The sequence below is a fragment of the Hippocampus bargibanti genome, linkage group LG06 (genome assembly GCF_051943395.1).
Source record: "Hippocampus bargibanti isolate YZ-2025 linkage group LG06, ASM5194339v1, whole genome shotgun sequence".
NCBI classification, from domain to species: Eukaryota; Metazoa; Chordata; class Actinopteri; order Syngnathiformes; family Syngnathidae; genus Hippocampus; species Hippocampus bargibanti.
In genome coordinates this window covers 5,157,316-5,165,010 of record NC_142739.1, presented here as the reverse complement: position 1 = coordinate 5,165,010, position 7,695 = coordinate 5,157,316, and positions in this window count along the sequence as shown.

Genomic DNA, 7,695 nt, shown 5'->3' with positions numbered 1-7,695 from the left:
TCACCGGAGAGATGAACATCTGAAATTGTTTTGCTGGGTTCCCAACTGTGTACTTACTGTACATGCATCAGGCCTTTTTGTGTATTCCTTTGATCCCTGTATATTTTTTTATCGCAAATGTTTGAACCCTGCACTAGAATCAGCAGGGCGGATCTTGATATCAAGACTGCAGTGGGCAAGAGCAGATGCATATTTTTACTTATTTATGAATCTGTTTGAAACTGTGTGCACATGAGGCTTGTGGATTTTCAACCCATACTTTTGAGGGGGAAAAAGATTAAGGTAAAAACCAAACAAATCACAATCGCTATTTCTGAGCGGGTATGAAGGTAATATCACAAGACCGTGCATGCTTTGAGCACACTTGTTTGTTGTGTCCGGAGGAATGAGAGGAGATGAGTTGCTTTGTCAACGTCTTTATTGTGCCACCATGTTAGTCTACCTGCGGTCGTGACGTCACCGCTGCTCTTTTTGACCGGTCACAACATCCTGTAGCAGTGTGACATATGCTACATTGTTGCCCGTTAGAACTCTAACAAACAAGGTCATTGACAAAACTAGACTTCGATACTTATTTTTTTTTAGCAAAATATGCATATTTCCACGTTTGTGCTTTACAAAAGGAAGTCTGACTTAACAATTGATTTGGATAATTGATACAGTTGGAAAATGAATATTGGTGAATACAAAAATATAATGGTTGACACATCTTCCATTAGGTCAAAAGAATTATGCTCACGCGGCTTGCGGGCACGCTGGAGACTATGCCAGCTGTGTTGAGGCAGTAACTGGGGGTGCACACTCTACACTGGTTGCCATTTGTGGTCACAGTCGTACCTGAAGGACAATTTAGACCAGGTGTGTTAAAATCCGGTCCTTAAGGGGCGCGGTCCTACATGTTTTCCAAGTCTCCCTGTTGCAACGCACCTGATTCAAGGGAACAGGCTCAATGACACACCTGATTCTAATGATCAGATCATCAGCAAGCTCTGTGGAAGTATGACATGAGCCCGTTCCCTTGAATCAGGAACGTCTCAACAGGGAAACTTGGAAAACATGTAGGACGGCGGCTCTCGAGGACCAGAGTTTGACACCGCTGATTTAGACAGTTCCATGAACCTGTCATTTTCGAATGTGGGAGTATGAGTGCGGATGGTTGTTTGTCTCAGTGTGACCTGATTGCCTGGTAACCAATTCAGGGTGTCCTCACCTCTACCTAGTGCCCAAAGATGGCTGGGTTAGGCTCCAGCACCCTCGCAACCCGAATGAAGATGAAGCGATCTGGAAAATTGTAGATATCATTTGAAGCCATTTTACAAATTATGGACACAACTTGTCCGGAGACGTTGGTTGTCCTTTAATCTAAATTCTCTCATCACTTAACCTTCCCGTTTGCTCTCCATCCACCACAGCTATTCGTCCAGCTCCTAATGTCACGGCTGTTCTAGTCATGACTGTCATCATCATCGATGAGAAGGTTTCTTCAGCCGTCATCTGTACAAAAGTGAAGGTTTCGGACGTTTCGCCTCCTATCCAAGAGGCTTCGTCAGCGAACTAAAGTCTGACTGGTCGTATCGGCCCCATTTACAGATTTACAGATGACGGCTGAAGAAACCTTCTCATCGATGGACCACTCCTGTACGACTGAGAGCTTACACAGACGTATTGCTGTCATCATCATGTTTTTTTTTTCATGACAAGCCAAAAAGGGAGCCAAAAAAACAGAGAGAAAACCCATATTGCTACCTTTTGTATGTAAATGTCGGACAAATTGTAGGCAAACTTGAGAAATGTCCCAAAGCTCATCTTTCGTTTTGTGCTTTGGGAGTAAATAATCAAGCTTTCAATTGACTTCAGTGACAACAATGGGTTTTGAATATGTTCTTATTGGACCATTTGTAAAAATTATTGTTGTGCCAAAAAATGCTGGACAAGTTTCAAATGTGTAACAAATGTGTATTAATCACATATCTTACTAATATTATGGTACAGCATGATCCCATTTTTGCAGTGTTTGTTAGCGCTTGGGCTGCCGACATCAGACTGGTGAAAATATGGAACATATCTTGTGAATATTATGCACCAACAGCAATTTTCAGAGGTGATTAAACATTGTGTTTTAGAGAAGGGTGATCAGAGTGAAGAATGACTGAGAAAGAAGGAGATATTCAGGCACCGCTGCTTTTCCTCCAGGTGTCTTCGGCCTGCATGATTTCATCTGTGGTGCCATAATAAACTTCCTTAATGAAATAAGTAATTAACATATTATAATTGTGCAGTGGATGATTTTGACAGAGATCATTTTCCATATCTAATGCTATGCTAATTTAATCTGTTCCCCTCCTCTGCCCGACACGACCCTTTCTGTGATTAAGTTTCATGCCATCTCACTTTCACTTTTCCTCACCTCTTCTTCAGGCAAACCACACATCTACCCTCTGTCTTTTTATTTTTGTATCTCCTTCTGTCTTTTTCCAGTGATGGATTGAATAGGTTCAAGGCCTTGTTATTGTGGAGTTGCAAGCTGAGGGACGTGCACAGATGGCTGGGGGACTCAAGGTTGGGGGATGGCGGCCGGAGGTATTGCATCTGTATGTGTGGTCTGATCTTTGCCTTTTCTGCATGGAAATGGGAGACTGCTGTAACAGGAAGCGTAGGCGGTGGGGGTAATGGTGCTGACTGAAATATAGCTACGGTCTGGCGGTGATTTGGACTGGTCATGGTCATTCTTTGTTTTTGTTCATGTGCAGTTTGGACGAATAAAAGTTTCAGGTTGGGCGTGATAGTAGGGCACTGAAAAATGTTCAAGGAGGCAGGTAGGGCAAGGTGTACTAAAGCAGATACATTCAGAAAAATACTGACTGAGGCACAGTGGACAAAGTCAACCAATCACATTAGCAAAGTAATAAACAAACAAAAACCCATGACAGTAGTATAGCGATCTGACCCTGAGTGGCCGGCGTGGAAGTCCATTTTAGAGAAAAGATCTCATGACATGATGAGCAACACACAATATGTTGGAGGTGTAGCCTTCCAATTCCACCTGTTGGTCAAAAATAGAACAGACCAATGTACAGTACCCCCCACAACGGATGGAAATGTGCTGCCAGAATAGGAATAGGTGGTGGCTACAGGACTGGGCCACCGGAACAGGAAGAGGTGGCAGGCTCAGGGCGGATGGTGGCCGCATAATGTTTGCTGCCAAAAAAGGTTGACTATGGGATTGGTCAGGCTGGGAGTGATGGTTCAGACTAAAAAAAGCTGGGAAGCAGGAGAAGCACAATTTGAACCACAACATGTTCTTGAAAGGAATGGCCTGGTGGACCAGTGGTTCGCGCACCAACTTCGTACAGAGGTCATGAGTTTGATCCCTCCCTATGTGGAATTTACATGTACTCCCTGGTTCGTTGCGAGTTTTCTCCAGGTACACTGGTTTCCTTCCACATTCCAAAAAATTGCATGGAAGGCTGGTTGAACACTCCAAAATGTCCTGAGATATCAGTGTGAGCGCAGATGGTTGTTGGTCTCTATGTGACCTGAGATTGGCTGGTGGGTTCTGTAAATAAATGTAAGTGCATACATATTCAATGATCACTTCTAAGACATACTCATTTATAAAGCTATTTGTAAAAGAAGGTAGTGGGTTAACCATGTCACCCAATCAAACAACAGCAGTGTATCTTCCATCTTACCACTGTTTCAAGCCATTTCTCACTTTCAGACACGCTCTGTTTGAGTCACTAATTGTAAATTTATTTCTGTTGAATTTGGTTATAGTATTCCAGTTTCAAATATTTTGTCTGAGTATTTCTTCTTCAGAAAATTAATAATGTACTTTGTGAATTAATGTGAATTAATGTGTCCAAAGCAGGATAAAGTCTATAAAGTCAATCGTTGAGCTCAAATGTAGCACTACAAAAAACATAGTACTGTGTATGATTGTGCGTGTGTGTGTGTGTGTGAGTGAGTGAGTGAGTGAGTGAGTGAGTGAGTGAGTGAGTGAGTGAGTGAGTGAGTGAGTGAGTGAGTGAGTGAGTGAGTGAGTGAGTGTGTTTGTGTGTGTGTGTGGGCGCGTGTGTGTGACTTTGTATGCGTGAATTAGTGTGAGGTCAGGTGAGACAAACAGCACATGAGCAACTTAAGAGTGTTCAGATGTGAACAAGGCCAGTAATGATGGATGGGTGACAAGACACACGCCACACGTAATTGTCATGATCTGGTTGGCGACCAACGGGGGGCGCTGTCGGCCCCGCCTGCACCTGCACAGGTGCTGGTCGTCCCGATCAGATTGGCGACCAACGGGTAGCGATGTCGGCCCCGCCTGCAGCCTCGCAGGTGCTGGTCGTTTAATCACTGACACTTAAAAGGACACCCGGCACGACCATCCGGGGTCGGTTCATTGTTTGCTGCTTGTTTGCTGCATGCTGTACATGTGTTTGTTTAACCTTGGCGGACTTTTACTTTTGGTCTTCTTTTGCTACTTTGTATTTTTTCCATTCAGATGATTTTGATGTTTTACATTTTGTTCCTGCCGACCTTTATTTTAATACAATTTGTCAAACAACCTCCTGCTCACTCTTGCCTGCTTTTTGGGATCAGCACCCGCCATCACCACCTCGCAAAACGTGACAGAATGAACCGACCAACCATCGGATCCCGCAGGTACATCGGACCGTCTCATTTCCACCCTGTGCCTGGCAATGCTACGTCCACGTTAGCCCGAGCCTCGTCGAGTGACGCAATTCAAACTCGTAACGTCCACGTAAACGTCCGGCTGAGACCTCCTTCAAGGTGGCCGTCCAGGGTGAAACTGGGTGACTGGCAGTGCACGGCCACGTCCAGCCACGCTGTCGTCGTGCATGACGAATTGAGTCTCATCCACGACGAGCCGTGCAACGTCCGCGTCAACGTCAGTCCGAGACCCCGCTCACCGCTGGATTCCGGAGCGGCTCTGGACCCGTCTCCTTCTCCCGGAGCTGGGCAGTTCACGCCAACGTCGGCGTCCGACCGAGACCTGGTCCCATACGGCCGTACGGGGTGCCATTCTGCGCCTGGCAGTCGACGTCCACGCAGAGCCATGCGCCGTCGCGTGAACGTGCGAGAGGGATCGCACTCACGCCCACGACGATCCGTGCCGCGTCTTCGTCCACCCCAGGCCGAGTCCCGTTCCCATCAGGCCGCCGCCCGTCGTATGCTGGAGAGGCAGCGGTTGCCCTCTCCACCGACCGTTCCCTGGCGAGTGGACCTTTTGGGAGACTGTTGGGACTTCTGGAAGCAGCCCCTTGAAGGGGGGGTACTGTCATGATCTGGTTGGCGACCAGCGGGGGGCGCTGTCGGCCCCGCCTGCACCTGCACAGGTGCTGGTCGTCCCGATCAGATTGGCGACCAGCGGGTAGCGACGTCAGCCCTGCCTGCAGCCTCGCAGGTGTTGGTCGTTATAATCACTGTCACTTAAAATGACACCCGGCACGACCATCCGGTGCCGGTTCATTGTTTGTTTGCTGATTGGTTGCTGCATGCATCGTGTACGTGTTTGTTTAACCTTGGCGGACTTTTACTTTTGGTCTTCTTTTGCTACTTTGTATTTTTTCCATTCAGATGATTTTGATGTTTTACATTTTGTTCCTGCTGACTTTAATTTAATACAATTTGTTAAACAACCACCTACTCACTCCTGCCTGCTTTTTGGGATCAGAACCCGCCATCACCACCTCGCAAAACGTGACAGCGGCCCGCGAGTCAAAATGTTTTCCCACCCCTGGTCTATGCACAACATCAGCTGAGCAATTCCGTCACCTGCGGGAGGGTATCGGAAGTTAGAGACTGTGAGTGACTGGAGAGATATTGTAGAAAATAGTCCAACCTTTTCTTGTTTTGTATATATTTTCTTTTGTATTTTTTTATACACCTGTACTGTATGCTGCAGTTTTTGGGCAATATTGTATAGTACTTTTGCACTTTAGGCGGCCCAGTACTAAGGTGCTGAGCACGCCAACTTCACAGTTCAGAGATCATTGTTTGTCTCTGTGCCCTGCAATTGGCTCACATGTAAAATGGCTGACCAACACTATAATGCTTTGTTCTGTTGATATTTGGTATGGACTATAAACATGCAGTTTTTTTATATTTAACATATCGTTTGCTGACCCAGCACACCTTTCAAATTGTCCCAGCTCTTAATTGTCCCAAGGTGCGAGTGTCAGTGCATATGGTTTTTCGTCTCTGTTATGCGCTGCAGTTGCTCCTGCAACTGGTTCAGGGTGTCACCGACCCACTGCCCAAACAGTTGGGATAGGTTCCAGCAACCCTCCCGCCTCCATGATCCATGTAAGGATAAAGTGGATTAGAAAATGGATCGATGGATGTACTGTATTGTCTTCCTATTTCTTCTCTGGCTCTGTGCTGGCGGTTTTTTGGGAGACATCACTGTCCCCAAATCATAATCAGAATGAAAATGCAATTCCAGGGCTAATTAAAAATAGATGTGTGGGGTTGTTTTGCGTTTAAATATGGGTATTTTTTTTTTTAGGCGCTCAGAAATACTGATTTAATTTTTTGCTTGAGCTTCTACCCTGCAGGTAAACATAAACTGACTGCAGACTCAGCTGGCTGACCGAAGAGGGCCACACACAGTGCACACACATACAGAACCATTGGGCCGCTTGCTATGAATGTTTAGATTCCCACTCTGTATAGTCACATCTTCATGTTCAACCCCCTCCTCCAATGAAGTGCATCTGTGAGTCCACAGTAGCTTCTGCGTCCCTGATTGACAGGTGGACATGCACGACACAATGACCGACAATATTGTGCGACGACCATGGTAACAATGGCCGCTCTCCGGGGAAATATGGAGCCGTGCCGTCATCATCCATTTGACATGAAAAGAGAAAATTTCAAGTGGCGGTTGGAGGGGGGAAAAAACATTTGGGAAGGTTGAGCTAATCAACATTGCTGCTGGCAGCTGCTTTGATAGGGAAAATTGAATCCTTGATTGTAATATAGGGCACATGACTGATTCATCTCATGCATGTGGCAAGGGTGTAGGATGTAGGCTGCAAACCAGGTAGCTTCAATCCCCCCACATTTGTACTATCACGAGACTTTAGTCGTGTATTGTACACAATAATTCTATATTTTGTACACCGATAGGAAGACAATACCGTACAAAAGCTGGATTTTTTTTTTTTTTTTTTTTTTTTTTTTTGGGATGTTTAGAAAACACGTACTTTCCATACTAAATCTAATGGCCTCAAAACCATGTGTCCAAATGAAGAAGAAAATAAGGAAAGTTCTGTCTGCTTGTGGAAGCAAAAATCCAGTTCCATCCTCACCTTCATGTTAGATTTCAGCCCTGCCTCAGAATTTAAATTCAGGCCGGAGTACAATGTGTCTCCCCCAAATAGAGACATGTAGGTGCATGTAACTGCCTTTGTGTATATATTTCTTACACCAGCAGCACACAGTTTGTATTTTACAGTCCTTCTGTTAATGGCCGAACTGGCGTCTCATGTCTTCTTTGCCCAAACCGAGGAACTGGCTGTGATAGCTGGATCCTCAGTTTTCTCAGGAGCTCCAACACATTGAATAGCTTTCACCACTGCTGCTCAGGCTTCTGTGCGTGGGGCATGTTTCCTTCTTTCAATGAGTGGAGTAACAAATGTCTTTCCGAGCTTCTCCATTAACACTCTATTT